We start from the raw sequence: 23,680 nt of genomic DNA on the forward strand, positions 1-23,680 counted from the left end.
GGCCCAAGCACCTGGGCCATCCTCCACTGCACTCCCTGGCCATAGCAGAGAGCTGGCCTGGAAGAGGGGCAACCGGGACAGAATCCGGCGCCCCAACCGGGACTAGAACCCGGTGTGCTGGTGCCGCAAGGTGGAGGATTAGCCTATTGAGCCACGGCGCCGGCTCCTGGCTCACATTTAAGTAATATCTGGAAATTCAACAATCATCTTGAGCCATGAGGTGAACCATGGTGGAGTAAAATGACAGAAAAATCTCAGATTGAGAGGCTGATGCTGTGATGTAGTGGGTAAAGCCGCCACCTGCAGTGCCAGCATCCCATGTGGGTACCGGTTCAAGTCCTGGCTGCTCCACTTCTGATCCAGCTCTCTGCTATGGCCTGGGAAAGCAGTGGAGGATGGCCCAAGTCCTTGGGCCCCTGCACCCATGTAGGAGTCCCAGAAAAAGCTCTTGGCTTTGGATCGGCACAGCTCCAGCTGTTGGCAGCCAATTGGGGAGTGAACCAGCAGATGGAAGACTCTCTCTCTCTCTGCCTCTCCTTCTCTCTCTGTGTAACTCTGACTTTCAAATAAATAAATAAATCTTTTTTTTTTAAAAAAAGAAAAATCTAGGATCCTTGTTCTAATGGAAGAAATACAGGTTCTAGAAATACTTCTGTTTAGGGAAAAAATGTGCTTTTAGCTAATTTAAGCAACTGTTCATTTGGGTTTTGTTCCACTTGCAGCTAAACATAATTGTAGCTCATCCATCTTACACCAAGTGACTCAGTGGATGCTGCAGTGTAAGTCAGAGAGAGTCAAAGCCAACTGACTTGACATTAAATCGTTTGTGGCTAGCAGACAAGAAAGACCGGAGAAACCCTGCCTCAGCAGTGGTACGGGTGTTTGCTCTTCTGGAACATTCTCTGCCAAGTTCTTTGTCTTCTTGATTCTTCGTGGTGATAGATGAAGACGAAGAGACCTTGCTGTTTTCTCTATGGCGCTTCCACATCTCATCACCTCCTCTTGCCAAAAGCCTTGGCTTCATGAGTCTCTTCTGTCCATGTGGTGTAAGATAAGAATTTGGTGGGGACCACCCCTCACGGGATGCTGGAAGGGTCTTGGTGATTCCTCCAAGCCAGACTTCATCTTGTTTCGTCCAGGGAAGAAGCCATTGTGGATGGCGATAATGAGAGTCGTAGGGGCTTTTTGAAAACAAACAGGGCTCTTCTCTAAGACAAACCAGTTCTGCTATGTGTATGTGGGCTAGAAGCTAAAGCAGCTTCCAAGAATGAGAGGGATTAAAGTCCGTGGGTATGTTAGAAACAGGAAAATCCCACAGTGCAAGGAGAGAGCTGTCACACCGAAGGGTTTGCAATTGCTTGCTAGGAGAGTAAGGGATCTTATCACCGCTGCTCTGGGTCAGAATGCAGTCACTTCCTCCTCACGACTATGATGGTATCTCCTGTGACTTGGCTCCGAAACAACTCCTGCTTGGATGGAAACTGATCCTGCACTTGGAAAAATATTTCCAATCTTCGACTAATTACAATACATGGTGGGAGTCTTGTAATGATTTCTATCTTGTGCAAGTTTTTCCTGCTCTGCCTTCCATTTGGTATATGAGGACTTTATTGAAGGATTGTACTTGCGAAGAAATGATTGGTGAGGATGCACTTCACTGAGTCTCTTAAGGCAGAGAAGTAATGTCTGCTTTTTATAGTTTGGGCTATATGGGGAACATATATTAATAGCAATAGCAGGGGCTGGCGCTGTGGCATAGCAGGTAAAATTGCAGCCTGCAGTGTTGACATCCCATTTGGGCACTGGTTCGAGTCCCAGCTGTTCCACTTCTGATCCAGCTCTCTGCTGTGGCCTGGGAAAGCAGTAGAAGATGGCCCAAGTCCTTGGGCCCCTGCACCCGCATGGGAGACTCAGAAGAAGTTCCTGGCTCCTGGCTTTGGATGAGTGCAGCTCTGGCTGTTGTAGTCATCTAGGGAGTGAACCAGCGGATAGAAGACTCTCTCCCTCTCTCTCTCTCTCTGCCTCTCTGTAACTCCGAATTTCAAATAAATAAATCTTTAAAAAAATAGCAGTAGCAGCACAAAGTGCATGCTAGATGCTTGCTCAGCACTTCATGTGTGCTAGCTCTACCACACCAGCAATGCAAGGCAAATGCGTCATTTTCCTCATACCAGATTTCAGATGAGGAAACAAAGGCACAGAGATAAATTTTTCCAAGTATAAAGGGGATAGAGTACACATAGCTGGTATCATGTAGATCTGGGGTGTGAACCATGGAGTATGGGTTCAGAGTCCAAGTTCTCTCAACTGTATGTTGACACTGAACACAGGTGCACGCACACACACACGCACTCAGTTGATGTTGAAACCTCCAAGACATCCATCCTCAGATCCAGGACACAGCATTCTTCTTAATAGTTATGGGTAGTGACCTGTGCAGGGACTTTAAATAGCTAAGGATATAAAAAGCTATGGCCATTCTGACATTAAGGCTGACACCATCTGTGTGACTTCGGACTTGTACATTTCTAAGCCTTGGTTTCCTGATTTGTAAATTAGAATCATAGTTCTTTCCCCCACAAGATATTGTTAAGGATGTCAAATAATAGGGAGTATGTAAAATGCCTGTGATAGTTGGCACTCTTTCAGCGACTGCTGAAAGTGAACACTCAGCTCAAATTGGCTTAAGCAAGAAGGGGGAGTTATTTGCTCCTGTCCCCGAAAAATCTCAGGGGAGTCTTCTGACAGGATGCACAACCAGGTGGACTAACCTGTTTGCTTATTTACGGTACTGTTTCCCTTCTTTTCAGTTCTGCTTTGTTTTCATGTGAGTTCCAACCCCCCTAACTTCAAATCCAACCAAAAACAAAAGATGGGGATTAATGGATTAGATCTGATTGGCTAGACTGAGCGGTATAACCTTCATTGAGTCAAACACTGAGGTTTGGGGCAATTAGTTGCTGTCATTGGCCAAGCATACATCATGTCATGGAGTCAATATTTCCCGAAAGGGGTGGCAGGAAAGAATCGGGGAGTGGTGCTTCCCTTGATGGGAAATCAGGGTGCTTACCCTTATCAGGGTCAATGGATATGGGAAACAACTCTCTGTGCTAATATCTAAAGTCATGGAATGCCATCTAGACATCTTTCTCAGAATGGTGCCAGTTAGAACAACACACAAGAACTTTGCTGCAATAATGGGGTAACAGATGGGATTGGGTTTGCAAGAAAGTGCATCCTTACCTTGCTTTTTATTTGGCATTTCCTTCCCCTCCCACACATCGTCTTCCCCCAGGGCTCTTAGAAGCCTTCCACATGCCATCTCCTGCTATGAAGACCAGAGTTCAAGCGTGGGTAGTGTGTCCACTGTATCTGATCAGGCAGTCTTCCAGGAAACCAGTGCCACAGCTCCAGTATCAAGGAACACGAGCCCGTGCAGAATTTGGAGGACAATTTTAGAACAAGGAGAAATAGCAGGAAGAAGTCAAACTTTTCCCTTTCATTTGCACCATAATTAGCCAAGTCAAGGATTGGGTGTTACTCATTCATAATTCAACAAATATTTATTGAGCATCAACAACATGTCTGTGTAGAGGCTGGAAACTCATTTTTAGTTTGTTTATTCCATCTTCTTTACCTTCTCCTGTCAAAGAAACAGTTGATGTTTGAGCTGAATCCCAGAAGTCCTGAAGTTTTCCCACCATTCCCCTCTCTGCTTTTCAAACCTTTTCCAGCTGTGTTCCTGAAGTCCCACATTTCCAAGGAAAGACTCAAGGATTTTCCATTAAATTGAGGTGAGGTTGAGCTGGGGGCCATTGCTCTTTTACCTCTTTTTTTTTTTTTAAGATTTCGTTTATTTATTTGAGAGGTAGAGTTACAGATAGAGAGAGGGAGAGACAGCGAAAGAGGGAGGGAGAGAGAGAGAGAGAGAGAGAGGAAGTGGTATTCCAGCCACTGGTTCACTCCCCAGATGGCCACAATGGCCAGAGATGAGCCAATCCGAAGCCAGGAGCCAGGAGCTTCTTCTGGGTCTCCCATGTGGGTGCAGGGCCCAAGCACTTGGACCATCTTCTACTGCTTCCCCAGGCCATAGCAGAGAGCTGGATTTGAAGAGGAGCAGTCTGGACATGAACTGGTGCTCATATGGGATGCTGGGTGCGACAGGCAGAGGCTTAGCCCACTACACCACAGCACCAGCCCTCCTTTATCTCTTTTGTATCTTGAGCTTCCTCATAAGAATATTTTCAAAGAAAGGGACACACACATATGTTGGAATTAGACAATCAGGTCAAATTTGAGCTCTGCCACTGCCACTGTAAGTATGTTACCTTGAGCAAGTTATTTAATCTCTATGGGCCTATGTTCTCACCAATTAAAATGAATATGTTGGGGTTGGTGCTGTGGCATAGTGGGTAAAGCTGCTGCCTGTAGTGTGGCATTTCATATGGATGCCAGTTCCAGTCCTGGCTGCTCCACTTCCAATCCAGCTCTCTGCTATGGCCTGGGAAAGCAGTAGACTAGGGCCCAAGTCCTTGGGCCCCTGCACCCACACGGGAAACCCAGAAGAAGCTCCTGGCTCCTGGCTTTGGACTGGCCCAGCTCTGGCCATTGTGGCCAATTTGGTAGTGAACCAGTGGATGGAAGATCTTTCTCTCTCTCTCTGCCTCTCCTTCTTTCTCTGTGTAACTCTGACTCTCTGACTTTAAATAAATAAATAAAATGAATGTGTTAGGGGGTGGCTGTTGTGGTGTAGCGAGTTAAGCCTCTTGGAGCACCCTCATCTAATATCTGAGTGACTGAGTGAAGTCCTGCCTCCACTTCTGATTTGGTTTCCTGCTAAGGCACAGCCTGGGAAGCCTCAGGGCATGGCTCAAGTAGATGGATCCCTATCACCCACGTAGGAGCCCAGATGGCGCTCCTGGCTCCTGCTTTCAGCCCTGCCCAGCCTTAGCTGCTGTGGGCCTTTGGGGAGTGAACCAGCAGATGGAGGATCTTTCTGTTTGTCTGTGTATCGCTCTGGGTTTTCAAACAAATAAAAAACAAAGACTTCAAAGATGAATATGGTCCTAGGAAGGCATTTTCAAAAGTTTGCAGGAAAATTGAATTAAAAATGTTTATTTTGATGCAGAAATTTTTGACATCTGTACATAGTTTTGTCTTTTTTGTGGGGGTTCCCATGAATTTTTTGAAGATCCTGATAACAACTTCATGGAAGTGCCTTATAAAACCTTGTTGTGGAACGTGGTGAAGAGCCAATGAGGTAATGTATACAGAAAATACTGGTCACGGTGCTTGCAACAAGGGAGCAATTTCCTATAATTTTGTTCCCAACTTCCTCTCCTGTGCCCTCTCCCTCCCTGTTACATCACTTGGGGTAGCTGGTGCTGGCCTAGACATCAGTTGATCTGTGTACATGTAGCAGTTGCTGTCCCTTGTTCCTCCTTGGAAGGGGCAGTCCACAAGGCATAGGGAAGAGGCGGTTCTGGTGGAAAATTCCAGTTCTCTCACCAGAAGAAAGAGTATTAAGGACACACACAGGCCAGCGCCGCGGCTCACTAGGCTAATCCTCTGCCTTGCGGCGCCGGCACACCGGGTTCTAGTCCTGGTCGGGGCGCCAGATTCTGTCCTGATTGCCCCTCTTCCAGGCCAGCTCTCTGCTGTGGCCCAGGAGTGCAGTGGAGGATGGCCCAAGTGCTTGGGCCCTGCACCCCATGGGAGACCAGGAGAAGCACCTGGCTCCTGCCATCGGATCGGCGCAGCACGCCAGCTGCGGCAACCATTGGAGGGTGAACCAACGGCAAAGGAAGACCTTTCTCTCTGTCTCTCTCACTGTCCACTCTGCCTGTCAAAAAAAAAAAAAAAAAAAAAAAAAGGACACACACAAAAACAAGTCTTTACTCCAGGTTTAATAAGACTTTCATGCTTTAAAAATAGCAAGAACTTTCCAAGAAAGGCCATGTTTCTAGATACTCTTCTGCCTAGAACGTGGGTCCGTGGGTCTTTCCAGGGGGCTGGCACTGTGGTGTAGTAGGCTGAACCTCTGTCTGCAGCACTGACATCCCACACAGGTGCTGGTTCTAGTCCCGGCTGCTCCACTCCCCATCCAGCTCTGTGCTATGGCCTGGGAAAGCAGTGGAGGATGGCCCAAGTTCTTAGGCCCCTGCACCCCACATGGGAGACCCAGAGGAAGCTCCTGGGTCCTGGCTTTGGATTGGCCCAGCACTGGCTGTTTCAGCCATCTGGGGAGTGAATCGGCGGGTGGAAGACTTCTCTCTTTGTCTTTCCCGCCGTCTATAATTCTGCCTCTCAACTGAATAAATAAATAATTTGTTTAAAGAATCTTTTCAGGCCCATGAAAAATGTAATTTTTAGCCCATTTGCTCTAGGAAGCTATAGAACAATGAATGAATTGAAAACACATCTTTGCTTCACCTGTGCAATGGGGTAGATTGTCTGCTCCCAAAACAATCAATGGCTTAAATTGACAAGCACTGAGGAAACACTAGGAAGCTAGGTGTGATGATCAGTTTTTATTTTAAGATTTATTTTATTTATTTGAAAGATAGTTACAGAGAGAGGTAGAAGCAGAGAGAGAGAGAGACAGAGAAAGAGAAACAGAGACAGAGAGAAAGGTCTTCCATCTGCTGGTTCACTCCCCAAATGACTGCAACAGCCAGAGTTCAGCTGATCTAGATCCAGGAGCCAGGAGCTTCTTCCGGGTCTCCCACATGGGTGCAGGAGCCCAAGGACTTGGGCCATCTTCCACTGCTTTCCCAGGCCACAGCAGAGAGCAGGATCAGAAGTGGAGCAGCCGGGACTCGAATAGCACCCACATGGGATGCTGGCACTGCAGGAGGAAACTTAACATAGTATTCCACAGCTCCGGCCCCAGTAGTTAGTTTTTATATGCGAACTTGCCTGTATTATATACAATACCTAGTTACTCACTCAAATGCTAGGCTAGGTTGGGACGCCCCCTGTAAAACCCCTGAGGAATACAAATCTCCACCTTCCAGGTGTGCTCCCATGGAGGGGAGCTCTCGCAGGATGTGAAGGTGAGGTGAGCGGAGGAGTATTTCTGGCACCTGGATGCTTGGCTCTGCCAAGGCTGGAGAGCACTCAAGGTTCTGGGTTTCTTGGGGCCACATTATCGTTCCCGGGAAGGAATTTTGTGGTGATTCACATCTACAATCAGTTGACTTTAAGTGAAAGAGTCTGGAATGTAGTTGGGCCAGTATAGTCAATTGAAAAGGGCTTAAGGGCAAAACCAAGGTTTGGGAATGTCATTGTGGCACAGAAGGATATGCCACTGCCTGCCGTGCTGGCATCCCGTATGGGCATCGGCTCAAAGCCTGACTGCTCCACTTCCAATCCAGTTCCCGGATAAATGCACCTGGGAAAGCAGAGCTGCCTGCAGCCAGGTGTGCTGACTTGCCCAGTGATCTCAGAGTTCCTAGCCCGACTCACAGTCTGAAATACCAACTTCCTCGTGGCGTAAATGATGGAACAAGGACATTGGCCTCAGCCATTTTAGCTCCTGGCCTGAAAGCAGATACAATTCCCTTTTATCCCTTCAACTCTGTCATCTTTCAAGACAGCCCTGTATTGTTCCCCATGCCCTGTATTGTTCTCCACCCCACCTCCTGCATTTTTTTCCAGGTTTGAAAGCCCACAGAAAGCCTATAAGAAGTAGCTCACCTCTGTCCACTGTCTTCCCTGCTGTACCTTCACCCACCCTAGGCTATATAAGACCCAGCCCAGGGCCAGTGCTGTGGTGCAGCAGGTTAAAGCCCCAGCCTGCAGTGCCAGCATCCCATATGGGTGCCAGTTCGAGTCCCGGCTGCTCCACTTCCGATCCAGCTCTCTGCTGTGGCCTGGGAAAGCAGTAGAAGACGGCCCACGTCCTTGGGCCCCTGCACCCACTTAAGAGACCTTGAAGAAGCTCCTGGCTCCTGGCTATATTCCCTACTAGTTCTATTTCTCTAGTAAAACTCTGATATACTGTGGAATGTCCAAAAATGGTCTGTTGATTAAAAATGACATTGCTCGTGCCATCAGCGAGATTTCAAGTTCAAGTTGACATAGAAGCTCACTCTCTCTCACAAGCAAGCTGCTGGATATGATCGCACCTTTAGCCCAGTACCTCTGCTTACTCTTTTTCCTGGCAACACTGCCGCTTTTGTGGGTCCCTGTAAAATAAAGTGTCAGTGTAATACTGGAATTAAATGTTTGATAATCCTTGAAATAGAGCACCTTCTTCTGAGGAACTTAAGCTACTTCACAGGCATTAGCTCATGAATCCACGTGTGACGGCACTGAGGTAGGTGGCAAATACGATTAGCCCATTTTATAGACTAAAATTGGGACACAGCAGAAGTGACTCGGTCCAAACCCAGGAAACTCTTACAGAATAGGAATAGAGAAGGGAGTCTTGCTAGCATTAGGCAGTGTTCAATCAATTCCAAGGTGTAGTCTCTGTCCTTTGTGTGGGAATCTCTGAGTTATGATAATGAGGACCCTTGGGATCCACCCTAGGTGTTCAGAATGAATTATGTCATTCAAACCAGAGGCTTCATGATGAGCTCCTTGGGTGGGCCTTAGCATGTTAATTCTGAGAAACACACATCCTAAGGTGCAGTTTTTCACTTCGTCTACTACACTTTAAGTGTTTGGCTTTAGGGGATACAAATGGAAAAATTTAAGAACTCAAAATACTGTTTGTTTCTGGATCAATAAGGAAAGATAAAATCTAAAATAAAAACCACTATTCTATCTTTCTTAAAAATATACTTTTTAAATTCTTCTCCTTATTTTTATTTTTAAAATGATTTATTTTATTTATTTTGAAGAGTTACAGAAAGAGGTAGAGAGAGAGGCTTTCATCTGCTGGTTCATTCCCCAAGTAGTCACAAAAGCAGGAGCTGAGGAGATTGGAATCCAGGGGCCAGGAGCTGCTTCCGGGTCTCCCACATGGGTGTAGGACCCCAAGGACTTGGGCCATCTTCTGCTGTTTTTCCAGGCACATTAGCAGGGAGCTGGATAGGAAGTGGAGCAGCCGGGACTCGAATGGGCACCCAAATGGGGTATCAGCCCTGCAGACTGGGGCTTGAACCTGCTGCACCACTGCACCTGCCCCTCTCTTTATTTTTAAAGAACTGTTTAAGAAAAATGAAGCTATCCATGAGTTATTGGTGGTATATTCTACAACTTCCTGGTCTCTGTTTATTGCTAGTTGCCCACGGTTTTGCCTTTTTAAGCCCTCCACCCACACCTGAGAGACCTTTTTTGTTGTCTCCCAGAAGTTATCTTGCAAACGAAGGATTTTTTTGCTAGAGTGGCACTGGCATAAATTGCACAGCAGCTCTTAAGCTGTCTCGAAGACCAGGGAGATGTCTGACAGGGTGAATTCACCTTGGCAAAATCATCTGAGTTGCTGGCCAAACAAACTCAATTGGTGGTGATGTAAACATTGATTAAGCTAGACCTTTAACGTCCTTACTCTTTGGCATTATTTGGCATTATGTAAAAGTTTGATGAAAGATTTCTGTACAATAGAAGTTCTTTAAGACAACAAAAGCTTACTTTTCTACAAGAAGAGGTTAGGCTGAATTTGAACATAGCACATCCTCCATAGAATCTAGGTTATTACTGCTTTACACTGTCCAAGTTCCTAGGAGGCCTTTGTAAAATCAGAGCCTTCAAGACTTTTAAAGGGAGGAACGCTTAATGTGGTTGGTGACGGGGTCAATGCTACAAGTTGGCAGCCATCCTGCCCACCACTCTGCCCCTCGCCACTTCCCCCAGCCATCAGCTGACGGGTAGTTAGGATGACAAGGTCCATGAGGGAAACAAGGGGAATGGAACACAGAAACTCTTTATCACTATGGGCAAAACCCAACTTAGCAATGATCCACAAACTCTTACTATCCAAAGGTGCAAAATTGTATCAGTGGACTCAATCCTTAGGAGATCCCAAAATGTCAAAACAGATGATGCAAATAAATTAAAATGACACTCAAATATAACTTTCACAACGGTTGAGCATGTAAACTTGGGCCAAACTATGTGAAAACTGCTATAATCACAGAGAACTGGGACTGCAAATGCCACTTTCTGGCTGGCGCCGCAGCTCACTAGGCTAATCCTCCACCTGCGGCACCAGCACACCGGGTTCTAGTCCCAGTTGGGGTGTTGGTTCTGTCCCGGTTGCCCCTCTTCCAGTCCAGCTCTCTGCTGTGGCCCAGGAAGGCAGTGGAGGATGGCCCAAGTACTTGGGCCCTGCACCCGCATGGGAGACCAGGAGGAAGCACCTGGCTCTTGGCTTCCGATCGGCATAGCACCAGCCGTAGTGGCCATTTGGGGGGTGAACCAATGGAAGGAAGACCTTTCTCTCTGTCTCTCTCTCTCACTGTCTAACTCTGCCTGTCAAAAAATAAATAAATAAATTAATTAAAAATGCCACTTTCTGTGGAAATGTTTGAACAGATTATGGAATATTCATACAATAGAACTTTACATAGCTGGTGATCAACTGAAGTATATCTATGTAATATGGTTTGAATATTAATTTTGGTGTCCCCAAAAGACCCAAGTGTTAAGAGTCTTATGTCAGTGGTCAATGGATTAAGGGTAGAAATTTAATCCAATTATGATGTCTGAAGGTGGGACATTTGGAAAGTGATTGAACTGGATTAGATTAAGCACTGAATGTATTTCTCAGACCCAACCATGGTGGCTTTCAAAGGAGAGGCTACATAGAATTAAAGACAAGCGTGTTCCCTGTCTCTGCTTCTTAGCGGACACGTGTTTCACCATCTACTGCCCTCGTCAGAGGCCATGCTTGCCTGATCTTAGACTGCGAACCTCCAAAGCCATGAGCTGAAATAAGCCTCCCACCTTAATAAGTAGTGTGTTTCATGTATTTAGTTATAGTGATGAAAACTGACTAATACGCTCTATGTATGGTCATAGATAATAATATTTAGCATGTGTTTAAAGTTGCTTTTTCATTTTATATGAAAGACAAAAGATGTACACACACATGCACATACACAGAGGGAAAGGGAAAGGGAGAGAGAGAGAGAACGAGAGAGAGAGAGAGAGAGAGAGAGATCTTCCATCTGCTGGCTCACTCCCCAAATACCCACAACAGCCAGGGCTGAGCCAGGCCAAAGCTAGCAGCTGGGAACTCCATCTGGGTCTCCCAAGCGGGAGACAGGGCTCTAAGCAATTGAGCCTTCCTGGGTTTGCATTAATAGGAAGCTTTGTCTCAAGTGGAGCTGGGACTTAAACCTGGCATTCCGACGTGGAATGTGGTGTCCCGAGGGAGGCTATAACTGCTCTCCCAAACACCTGCCCCGTGTAGCTAGCACATATTATCTTAAGCAAATTACAAAAAGATTATAGTTGGATTTTATATGATAGCAACCATACACTAGTGTATGTATATGAAGCAAACCTGGAGAAATAAGCTCCTAATATTTAAGAGGTTATAGACCTCAGGAAGCAATCACTTCCTGCATTGTGAATTCCTGTTATGTTTTGATTTCCTATGAAGAACACAATTACTGTCTTAATCCAAGTAAACCTTAAATGTTAAAAAAAAAATGGAAAAGTTGAAACTTTCCTTTTGCATTTTTGCTGTAGGTGGGGAAGCTAAGGTGTGGAGTTACGAAGTCATCTTCTGCAAGTCACTTGATGAAGTGGTGGAGTCGGGATTTGAACCCAGGGAGTCTGACCTCAGAGAGTATATCTGTAAATACACTGTAAACCAGCTCTTCAGTGAGCTGAGTATGTTCATCAGGAGCTACGGGTGATAACACGTACGAGGGGAAGAAGGAGCTGCAGGATTAGGTAAGAGCTATGCATAACAAGGGGCCTCAAGGATATCCCAGGCAGGGGTTGGGAGGCCTCCGGTGCAGGTGGGGATGGGGTGTAGATGCAGACATAGAGCGTCATTGAGACCAGCATGCGTCACCCCCAATAACTCTCTTACGTTGGATTTTTTTAACTGAGTAGAGGGAAACTTGGATGACTGTTCCCAATTGAGACGCTTTCCCTTGGAATAGAAAAGAATGACTTTGGCTTTAGTTTTGGTGATGAACGTCTTTGTGTCTGCCCACGTGTCCTGAACACCCCTTGTGCTTACCACAAAATGTGAGGCCCTCTCCTCCTCTTGTTTCCATACTCTGTCCATCTCTCTTTGCTATTGTTCTCTGGGTAAAAGGAGATATGACCTGATAAACTCTCCTTTTCAAAGACTTGCCTTTTGTCTCTAAGTAGTGTTTGGGCAAAAGCTCCATTTCAAAGAAAATTATTGAAAGTCTTAATTACAGTTAATGACATCCAAACTACACAGTGCTCATTGTTATTCCAATTATGAACAGTCTCCATAAATAGGGTCACTTATGTAGAAGATTATTAAAAATTCAATGTAGATGAGAGCCTGAAAAGAGCTTGCAAGGTGACTGTTATAGAGGGCTGTTTCCATGGCAACGTTTTCTCATCCTCCTTGGTCCCACTTTCTGGTGGGGAAACACGTGCTTTGCGCAGAAACTCTCTCTGTTGGTAATTTTTACAGACTCTTGAAAATGTGTGGGTCATTCTCCACTGGTGGTTGGGGTGGTCCTGGACCCTGACGTTATGCGAGCCATTCCTTTCTTTGGGACATCCGGACATGCTTTGCTGAAGTCAAAACAGTCTCCTACTGTATGTTTTCTGAAAGGCCTAAAGATTGGGGGTTCTTTTGCTGTGATGTTCATTCAGTTCAGAGGCAAGTGTGTTTGCAGTGTCTAATCATGCCTCACACGATAAGCATATTTTTCCTTCTCATGATTTAGCCTTTGAACATATAACCTAGAATGTCATTTAAAAAAAAAGCACAAATTGTCGTGGGCCTCATTGATTTCAGGCCAGCCTGTTGGTTCATTGCCCACATCATTAGGGAGTTATAGTCGCCTGTTTGAAGTTCTAATAGGCCAGGGAGAGCAATGAAGGAGGAGTGGTACAATCGCAAGGCTCAGGTTGACTGACCTTGAAAATACTTAGTAAGTCTGTTCTGCCATCTCTATGACTGAATAGCAGCATGGGTGAAAAACTCAATATGAAGAGTAGGAGGAAGAGGAGGAAGAGGATGACAAGGAATAGGAACGACCAAGTGGGACTGGCATTGTGGACTAAGTTGCTGCTTCTGTGTTGGCATCCCATACCCAGGGCACCGGTCTGAGCTTCAGTTGCTCTGCTTACAATTCAACTCCCTTTTTTTTTTTTTTTTAATCTTTGACAGGCAGAGTGGACAGTGAGAGAGAGAGACAGAGAGAAAGGTCTTCCTTTTGCCGTTGGTTCACCCTCCAATGGCCGCCACGGCCAGCGCACCGCGCTGATCCGATGGCAGGAGCCAGGTGCTTCTCCTGGTCTCCCATGGGGTGCAGGGCCCAAGCACTTGGGCCATCCTCCACTGCACTCCCTGGCCACAGCAGAGAGCTGGCCTGGAAGAGGGGCAACCAGGACAGAATCCGGTGCCCCGATCGGGACTAGAACCTGGTGTGCCGGCGCCGCAGGCAGAGGATTAGCCTAGTGAGCCGCGGCGCCGGCCCAACTCCCTGTTGATGTGCTCTAAGTACTTGGCACCTGATACCCACGTGGGAGATCAGAGGGAGACTCAGGGCTTTGGTCTGGAGCAGCCCTGCCATTGTGGCCCTATGAGGAGTGATCCAGGAGAAGGAAGATCTCTCTCTCTCTCTCTGCCCCTCTCTCTCCCTCTCCCTCCCTCCTTTTCTCTCCATCATTCTGCCTTTCAAACAAATAAATATTTTTTAGAAGGGAATTAGAAATGAGATGGAAAGAAGCAAAGTTATCCACTGCTCTAGCAAAAACAATTTCATTGTCACGGAGCCCACTTACTGTGATGTGGCTCTTACTGAAGAACATGCCTACTGAGCTGCTTTGAGGGGTTCTTCAAGTGTCTCACACAGGAGAACCCAAAAGAAAACTACGGGTTGCAATGAAGACTTTCACCGCTCTGGGGAAATCAGAGCTGCCACGTTGTCACTGTCTGCCTAACATCTCTGAGCTGCTCATGGTTTATTTTTGCCTAAGCTCACAGCACTGTAGTTCAGACAACACTGACACTAAACTGAGGGTTGAGATAGAGGGAATAATCTAGCCAAAGCTTCAACATTTACCCGGATCAAATTCTGAAGTGTAAACAATTTAAATTAAAAGGTGAGTGGATTACGATAGTTTATATGCACAGTAAGACATATTCGCTTTTAGATGATCTGTATAGTGGCAGGGGTTGGAGTGGTGATTAAGAAGCTGTTTGAGGTGGAGGCCTGGCTCCACATCCAATTCCAACTTCCTGCTAATCGTGTACCCAGGGAGGCGGAAGTGGCAGCAAAAGTAGCTGGATCCCTGCCACCCATGTGGGAGAGCTGGATGGACTTCCGGGCTCCTGGGTTTGGCCTGACCCAGCCAGGGCTGTTGTCAGTATTTGAGGGAGTGAATCGGCAGATGGGAGATCTCTGTCTGTTTCTCTATGTCTCTGCCTTTTAAATACATAAAATAAATAAATATATATTTATTACAGAAGATATAAAAAAAGGAAGAGTAGAAGGAGAGTGCAGATACTTTTTTTACTTCCTAATCACTATTATGGATATTTGGGGAAAATTTATTTTTTCCCTTGGGAATAGTTTTTATGTTTTTTGTTCTATATAATATGGGTCATTAAATATGCTTTTGTAGGCTACATTATAATCTTTATGTTACTAATAAATATTTGTTCACTGAGAAATAACACATTAGAATTTTCTGTTTTAGACTTTAATAAACACAATTTTAGATGACTGCATACAAACATTTCATGTGGCTGTGGCATAGTCTATTTAACCATCCTCAAATTTGGACATTCAGGTTGCTGACAAATTTTCATTATGATTAACAATTCCAGGTGGAGTTCACCTGGAATTAATCTATTGTGGAAAAAAAAAAAAAAACTGGGCTTATGAGGTCATCTTGCAGAAATGTATCTCAATACAAGCAAGGTTATATAGCTTCTGGATAGATATTACCTAGGCCCTGAAGTAGACTTGAAACATACCAAAGAAATTTGAAATCTGGGCAAATGAAGCCTCTTGAGAAAGTTTCTGGAAATGCAGGATTTGAAAGTAACCATGTTTGGAATTCAAAGTTTCTTGCACCAGAATAAACTTATCATTTAATTCAATTTTCCGTGAATTTTTTGAAGTCCCCATGTATCTAATTAAGAGAATATTGAGTAGGAAGAATAAGGAGTCAAACAATTAAAAAGACTTTCATGATGGAGTTTTCCTTTTTAAGGATTTATTTATCTGAGTGACAGAGTGACAGAGATGGGGACAGAAAGAGAGAGAGAGAGAGAGAGAGAGATCTTCCATCTGTAGTTTCACTTCCCAAATGGCCACAGCAGCCAGGGCTGGGCAAGGCTGAAGCCAGGAGCCAGGAGCTTCATCCAGGTCTCTCACATGGCCCAAGTCCTTGGGCCATCTTGTGCTGCTTTTTCCAGGCACGTTACCAGGGAGCTGGATCGGAAGTGGAGCCGCCAGGACTCACACCAGCACTGTGATAACCCTCTGTGCACAACACCTGCATGGATGGAGTCTTTCCTTACTGAGCTTTGGATTTGCTATTTTAAAACATCCGTGGGTGTAAACTAGGAATTGGAAATTGCTGAATGGTCACAAATCAAGCCCTAGAGAGAGTTGTTTTAAAAAAATCACCCTGGGCACACACAAGGTTCTCTCAAACTATACTGAGGCTGCAGATGGACGGGGGCGGAGCATTTTCAGATTACTGTCAGAGCGCTCAGCCCTTAGGACTTCCAGCTGAGCAAACACTCCCTCTGGACGGTTCTTTACAATATTCAATAATTTACATCTTGGCCTACTTTGATTCTGAATTTAATCGGGGGGTGAAAAGAGGACAATTCTGCAGTCCTCGGAGATGAGAAAAATCGAACCTTAGTGTCTATACCCACACAGCAGGGAGACACGGGTCTTTCCCCTCCTTCTGCTCCTCAGTCACATTAAACATTGTAAATTTTACCCCAGGATTTCCTGATAAGAGGGAGAAATTAGCAGTCCATCTGAAAGCTGAGTCGTGCTTCCCAAAACAATGCTTTCAAATGCAATTGCAACTTTTGGAAAATGGGTATTTATTGATCTCTTTTCATGTGCTTGAGAGGCAGAGAGAGAGAGAGAGAGAGAGAGAGAGAGAGATTGCTTTACATCTGCTGGTTCACTCATGAATGGCCTCCACATCGTACACTGGGCAGTGACCCAAGTACTTGACCCATCTTCTGCAGCCCCCAGGGGGCATTGGCTGGAAGCTGGATCAGAAGCAGAGGAACTGGGACTTGAACTGGCACTCTGATGAGATGTGAGTGTCCCAAGGGGCAGTGTAACCCACTGTACCACAATGCCCACCCTCGCTATTGAGACGTGAATGACTTGAATTTTTGGTTGTTTGTTTTGTGTTGCTTTAAGGTTACAGATATTTTATTGTTTCCTTTTCACCTTTCGATTTGTGAATCACTTTGATTTTGTGTGGTGACTATTTATTTAGTTTAAGATAGTTTAATTCTTCCAAGAAAATACAAATTCTTTGAATTCTATAAATTAAGTACATAGGTTCTAAAATGTACTGGGTGTGTTTTAGTATACACAGAGGAGATGTATGTATCTCCTTATTAATGGCAAAATTTATTAAAACTTAAACCACTATCTAATACTGAATATTACTTTTTACGTAAGTTCTGAAATACAGGGGAATATGTTGTACAGAATGTGTGATGAGAAAAATACAGATTAGTAGAAATTAGCAACAGGCTGTCTTTTTTAAAAAATTTATTTGAAAGGCAGAGTGACAGACAGAGGGAGACAAAGAGAGAGAGAAAGGTCTTTTCCTTCTGCTGATTCACTCCCCAAATGGCTACAGCAGTCAGGTCTGGGCCAGGCCAGAGCCTGGAGCCAGGCATTCCATCCTAGTCTCCCACCTGTGGGCAAGGCATCCCACTACAGCCTTCGCAGGTGCATCACCTGTGACCTGGAATCAGAACAGGACTCCAACAGGTGCTCCCATATGGGACGCTGGCGTTGCAGGCAGTGGCCTAACGTACTACGTCACAATGTTGGCCCCAGACTGGCCTTTCAATAATATCGCTACAAAAATCATTTGTGAGTAAATAGTAAGCTGTTTTTGGGTTAAATTCCCCATTACTTGCTCTCTAGTCTGCTGTAGTCTAGCTATTTTAGACTGGGATACAGTTTGGATGTGGTTCAGTGCATCCCCCAAAGGTTCCTTTGTTGAGACTTGGTCCCCAGTGGGGTGATGTGAGAGTTGATGGAATTTTAAGGAGGGAGACTCAATGAGGAGTGATTAGATCACTGGGGGCACTGCTCTCAGGAGCGAGTGCTGGTCTCCTGGAGTAAGATCTCTTGGGAGCACGTTGTTATAAAAGTTTGATGCCGACTCATGTGTCTCTTGTTTCAAGATGTGATTGCTTCCTCCTGTGCAAGCTCTAGCCGTCTGCATGAGGGCCTCCCCAGAGCTCAGCTGATACCAATGCCGTGCCCTTGGGCCTCCAGATCCGTGAACTGAGTAGGCCTCTTTTCTTTGTAAAAGTAGCTTGCTTCAGATGTTTTGTTAGAATACCATAAAATGGACTAATACAAGCAGAGAGTTTTGAAGTTATGTAGCAGAAAAATAAAAACAAAAACAGTATTTTAGGATTTCTTTTTTTAAAAGATTTATATATATTTATTTGAAAGACAGAGTAACAGAGAGGCACAGGCAGAGAGAGGGGGAGAGAAAGAGAGAAAGAGAGAGGTCCTCCATCTGCTGGTTCACTCCCCAAATTGCCACAACGGCTGGAGCTGGGCGGATCCGAAGCCAGGAGCCAGGAGCTTCTTCCAGGTCTCTCACGTGGGTGCAGGGGCCCAAGCACTTGGGCCATCTTCTGCTGCCTTCCCAGGCCGTAGCAGAGAGCTGGATCAGAAGTGGAGCAGCCTGGTCTTGAACCGGCACCCATATGAAATGCCAGCACTGCAGGCAGCAGCCCCACCCACTATGCCACAGCACTGGCCCCTAGAATTTCTGTCTAGAGTGTCCAGCACTTGGTTTGGCTGAGCAAGGACACTGGCACAAAGCTTGTGCTGTTCGCAATCTTCATGGCTTGTGTGGTCACTAATGTTCAGTTATGCTTCTTAGGTGCACAGGGAAGCTGTATCTTTGTTTCCTCCGCCCTTGGTTGAAGCCATGCAGTTGAGTTTTTCCCAGTGGGATGTAAACAGACCTGGCTTGGTCCACTTCCAAGTCAGAGCAGTTAAGAGCCAGGGTGACTTCCTCACTCTTTGTCTAATTCCTCACACTCATGATGCAAGTGCAGAACTCCAAAATACTGGCTCCACACTGTTGATGCTTCCTGGATCCCCGAGTCCCTGCTTGGCAGAGATCTGATCAGGAGAGGTACCTGAACTACAATGGAACATGATGTAGGAGAGAACACTAATATTAATTATGTAATATACTATCATTTCATTTAACGAGATGTTTTAGAACCAAAGGAAGTAGGAAGAATAAAACCCTTTCATTTGAAGAAATGCAATAGATTTTTTTCCCTGGCACTGCCAAAATCATCGTCATCAACCAGCCTCAGCCTGTGTACTGATGTTTATACTCTGATACGGTAATGGGGGCCATTACTGGAGTCCTACAGACCCAGGATGGACTCCCAATGCTGCTGCTTCCCAATCCTCTGTTCTTTTAGGGAGTTACTTAGCATCCCCAGTAGGGGAAGGAATCATGTTTTGAGTTGGTATCAGGATGAAGTGAGACAACAAAAGGGCTTTTTGTGCTCCGTAATCACTGGTGATGACCCACATCTGAGCTCATGGCATTGTTCTCATGTTGCCTTGGATTTAATGTTCTTATTTTTTAATAGCTTATTAAAGGGGAAGTTAAAGCAATCACTTTAATCCCTACTGGGATTATTTACCTTTGTGTTTGGAATTTCTGAAAACAAAAACTGGTTGTTGGGAAGTTAAAGGCAGGACGAAGCTGGCACCCTGGAATGGATATTTGAACTATGAAGATTTGGGCAAATGAAACAAATAAAAGCAAAGACTGTTAAAGGCCACTTGGGTTGCCTACATTCTATACCGAAGTTCAAGTCCAATCGCTTGCTTCCAATTCCAGCTTTCTGCTAACATACACCTAGGAGGCAGCAGCTGAGGGTTCAAGTTCTCCCTTGTGGGAGACCCTCATTGAGATGCAGGCTCCCACCTTTGACTTGGCCCAGAGAGGCGGGATGGGAGAGTAGGGGGATCTTCCACCTGCTGATTCACTCCTCAAATGCCTGCAACAGCCAGGGTAAGTCCAGGAAGAAGCTGGGAGCTGGGAATTCAGTCTGGGTCTTCTACGTGGATGACAGGGACTAAACTACTTATGCTATCACCTGTTGCCTACCAGGGTGTGCGTTGTTTGGAAACTGCATTGGAGAGCAGAGCCAGCACTTGAAGCCTGGCAGACCGAAATGGGATGCATGTGTCCCAACGTCGTCTTAACCACTGTGCCAAATGCCCTCCCCATGACAAGACATCTTTATCTAAGGGGAAACCTGAGAGGCAACCAACAGCTATAACTTTTTTTTTTAAGGAGAGGTGCATATGGGATCAGCAAACTACAACCTGGTTGCCAAACCCTTGTAAACAATTCTTTTGGGGGAGCACAGATGCATTCATTCATTGTGTGCTGTTATGACTTTTTCATGCTACAATGACAGAGCAGAGAGAGATACAGAAATCATGTGGTCCGCAGAGCTCCGAGAATTTACTATTCAACGCTTTATGGGAAAGTTTGCTGGTCCTTGATCTGTAACTCCATTCTCTATTGGTAAAACCCATTGAAATGAATAGTCTGATGAGTGGTTTTCCAAAAAACAACGTTGGTGAATTTTATATCTTAATATGTGTGTTTGTGAGGCCACTGTGCCCAGGATATACACACATACAATTCAACTCTTACATCTAGGAAAATACAAATTGAGAAATTTGAAAATTTTATTATTATTATAAAGGCAGAGACATGGAGAAGGACAGACAGAAAGAGCTCTTCTGGTTCACTCCCCAAAGGCCGAAAACAATGGGGACTAAGGCCAGGCCAGAGCCAGGAGCTGTGTTCTGCATCTGAGCCTCCCAAGTGGGTGGCAGGGACCCAAATACTTAAGCCAACACCCGCTGCCTTCCAGAGTGTGCTTTAGCAGGAAAAGCTGGGATCAGAAGTAGAGCCAGCACTTGAACCAAGCATTCTGGTTTGGGCTATGGGTGATCCAAGAGGTGTGTTATCCGTTGCACCCAATGCCTGACCCTTTCTGTCTGTTTTTATACAGGAATTCCCTAGATTTTCTTTTTATGCCTGCCTACTTGGAACTATCTTTTTTCTAGATTTCTGTATACTTTTCCAAGCTAAAATCTCTAATTTGTTCTCTGGGTTGCAAAAACAGTGATTCTGAGAGCCTCTCTCACAATGAAGATGATGGAAGTTAATAGCGTCCATTGGGTAGATATTGTCAGAGTAGCAACAGAGGAAGACTGTCACCTGTTGACTTAAAGGGGTGCGCTTGATCCTGTGATTTCTCATGGCTTCCTTGAGCAGTGGGGTGTTTTTGTTTTGTTTTGTTTTGAAAGATTTATTTTATTTGTTTGATAGAGTTACAAAGAGACACAGAGCCAGAGAGAGAGAGAGAGAGGTCTTCCATCCACTGTTTCACTCCCCAGCTGGCGGCAATGGCCAGAGCTGTGCCAATCCAAAGCCAGGAGCCAGGAGCTTCACCTGGTCTCCCATTCGCGTGCAGGGGCCCAAGGACTTGGGCCATCTTCTACTGCTTTCCCAGGCCGTAGCAGAGAGCTGGATCGGAAGTGGAGCAGCCAGGTCTGGAACCAGCGCCCATATAGGATGCCGGCATTGCAGGCGGCAGTTTTACCCTCTATACCACTTCCGATAAGTTATTACAAACCACATCCCTTGCTGTCAGTGTTGGACTGACATGACTATGATTGATCACATTAGGTATGCATGGACTTGGCACATCCGTAGTGTCGTTCTTCACAAATTCCTGCAATTCCACTAGCTGGCATCTTGCTTCTACGGACAGTGCTCCCACCAGTGGTTAAAGGTTTGGAGAGCAGAGAAGACTATGAAACACAGATAGAAAAATAAGCAAAACACCTGGACATCTACAGCTCACCCACAAAGAAAGCTGCTTTTGCCTTAGGCGGATGTTGGAGAAGTGAAGAGTGTGAAACACCGGCTGCCTGTAGGTGGACACAGTTATAGTCACCTGTCTGGCCTGCGCCCTGAGCCTCATACTTAAGCCATTTCCTAGTCCCTGAAGGAGGGGAGCTTATTTCCTTTGCTGTTGGTGCTGTTTGGTTAGTCTTCTCTCTATTGCTCTTCCTTGCTAAAGTCATTTCCATTCCAGTTTGGTTCTCCAAGGGCTTCTCCGCCCACTGAGTCATCCACTCTCCCCCAAATGCACGTTTGCAGTGTGGTTATTCTGCACAGATAATGGCCTATCGGGTGACTGTGTAACTCCCAGCCTGCTCCACACTACAGGGGCTCCCAGATTCCTGCTTTGTGGCTTCAGTTGCTGTTTGCAAGCCTGCCGGGTGCTCTTTTTTTTTTTATTTTTAACTTCTGAGGGTTACACTGGAGACTGAATGGCCCCTTTCCAAAATGCTTGGGGCCAGAAGCATTTTGGATTTCAGGTTGTTTTTTGGATTATAATTCTATAATTTTTTGCATATTTTGCAAATTTTCATATACATAATGAGCTATCTTGGGGATGGGATTTACATTGAAACATGAAATTCACAGGGACCGGAGCTGTGGTGCATCAGGTTAACAACCTGGCCTGAAGTGCTGGCATCCCATATGGGCGCCAGTTTGAGACCCGGCTGCTCCTCTTCTGATCCAGCTCTCTGCTGTGGCCTGGGAAAGCAGTAAAAGAGGCCCAAGTGCTTGGGCCCCTGCACCCATGTGGGAGACCCAGAAGAAGCTCCTGGCTCCTGGCTTCAGATCGGCGCAGCTCCGGCTGTTGTGGCTACCTGGGGAGTGAACAAGCAGATGGAAGATCTCTCTCTTTGTCTCTACCTCTCTCTGTAACTCTGCCTGTCAAATAAATAAAATAAATATTGAAAAAAGAAACATGAAATTCACTCATGTTTCATACACACCTTATACACATAGCCTGAAGGTAATAGTATATACTATATATTTTTAAAAATATGATTGGGCATTTGATCTTCTTTAAAATTTTATTTGGGGAGAGAGAGAGAGAGAGAGAGAGATCTTCTATTCACTGATACACTCCCCAAAGACCTACAACAGGCAACCAGGGCTGGGCGAGGTCAAAGCCAGATGCCAGCAACTCCGTCGGGGTCTCCCATGTGGGTGGCAGGGACCCAGGTGCTTGAGCCCTCACCTGCTGCCGCCCAGGATCTGCATTAACAGGAAGGCGTATGGGAAGTGGAGCAGCCAGGCCTTGAATCGGGCGCTTAATGTGAGGTGCTGGTGACTGAACTGGCGATTTAACTGCTGTGCCAATTACCTTCCTCTACCCAACAGTTGCAACGTACTTGCATCACAAGAGATCAGCGTGGAAGTTTCCACTTGTCACACCCTATTGACACTCAGAATGTTCTAGAATTTGGAGCATTTCAGGTTTTGAATTCTCAGGGAAGGGATGGATGCTCAGCCTATGCAATGCCCTGACACAGGGCCCTCCTGTTTGTGTTTACTCCATGTCAGTGCGGAACTTGTGCCATCTGCGGTTCCTGTTTCCTAGGACTATGTCTGTGTCAGCAACTCTGGATATCATGCATAGAAGCTCTTTTTTTTTTTTTTTTTTTTTTGAGTGTTTCAGGAGAGTAGCAAAGGCACTCCATGCTCAGATAAGCTGGATCACTTTCAGTGAATGCGACGTCAGAAGCTGTTCCCACAGTGGTGGGATATTATGTGGTTGTGAGATTAACAGGAGAGAGAGCTCCAGGGAGGGAGTCTGGTTGGACAGAAAATTCACTGATCAAAGGCAAATCGAATGAGGTTTGTTTGAGCCGGCTGGAGGATCCTGAAGAGGGAAAAGAAATGATTTTCTCCAAAAAGTGTGGATGAATGTATTATTCATGTAGGATGGGTCAGAGAATGAGCTATGAGGCTGGCAGCCAGGGTCTGTGGGATGTGCAGTACCGTGAGAGCAGAGTCTTCGAGATCTAAGAGTTGCATTTTGTCCCCACTTCTCATTGCCCGCATGAGCAAATTGGACAAGCGCCTTCTAAGTTTCAATTTCCCTATCTGTCCAAAAACTAGAGAAGGGCCAGCGCTGTGGTGCAGCAGGTTAAAGCCTTGGTTGAAGTGCCAGCATCCCATATGGGCACTGGTTCAAGTCCCGGCTACTCCACTTCCGATCCAGCTCTCTGCTATGGCCTGGGAAGGCAGTAGAAGATGGCCCAAGTCCTTGGGCCCTTGCATCCATGTGGGAGACCCAGAAGAAGCTCCTGGCTCCTGGCTTCGGATCAGTGTAGCTCCGGCCATTGCGGCCAACTGGGGAGTGAACCAGTGGATGGAAGACGTCTCTCTCTCTCTC

At 45.8% G+C, this 23,680-nt stretch overlaps 1 long non-coding RNA gene across 4 annotated transcripts in view; it reads left to right on the forward strand.

Moving 5' to 3' along the window:
* LOC149128650 (uncharacterized) overlaps positions 1-23,680 on the forward strand; it is a 58,428-nt gene that overhangs the window by 19,886 nt on the left and 14,862 nt on the right. For 2 of the 4 annotated variants that reach the window (XR_016222325.1, XR_016222328.1), the window contains exon 2: positions 11,647-11,853. This is a non-coding gene — a long non-coding RNA (uncharacterized LOC149128650). Of the gene's footprint in view, positions 1-722; positions 1,488-11,646; positions 11,854-23,680 lie in introns of those variants that run through there. The other 2 variants (XR_016222309.1, XR_016222319.1) reach the window with 1 other exon arrangement.

The sequence above is a fragment of the Oryctolagus cuniculus genome, chromosome 1 (genome assembly GCF_051225735.1).
Source record: "Oryctolagus cuniculus isolate XC-2025 breed Fujian yellow rabbit chromosome 1, ASM5122573v1, whole genome shotgun sequence".
In the NCBI taxonomy this organism is placed as follows: domain Eukaryota; kingdom Metazoa; phylum Chordata; class Mammalia; order Lagomorpha; family Leporidae; genus Oryctolagus; species Oryctolagus cuniculus.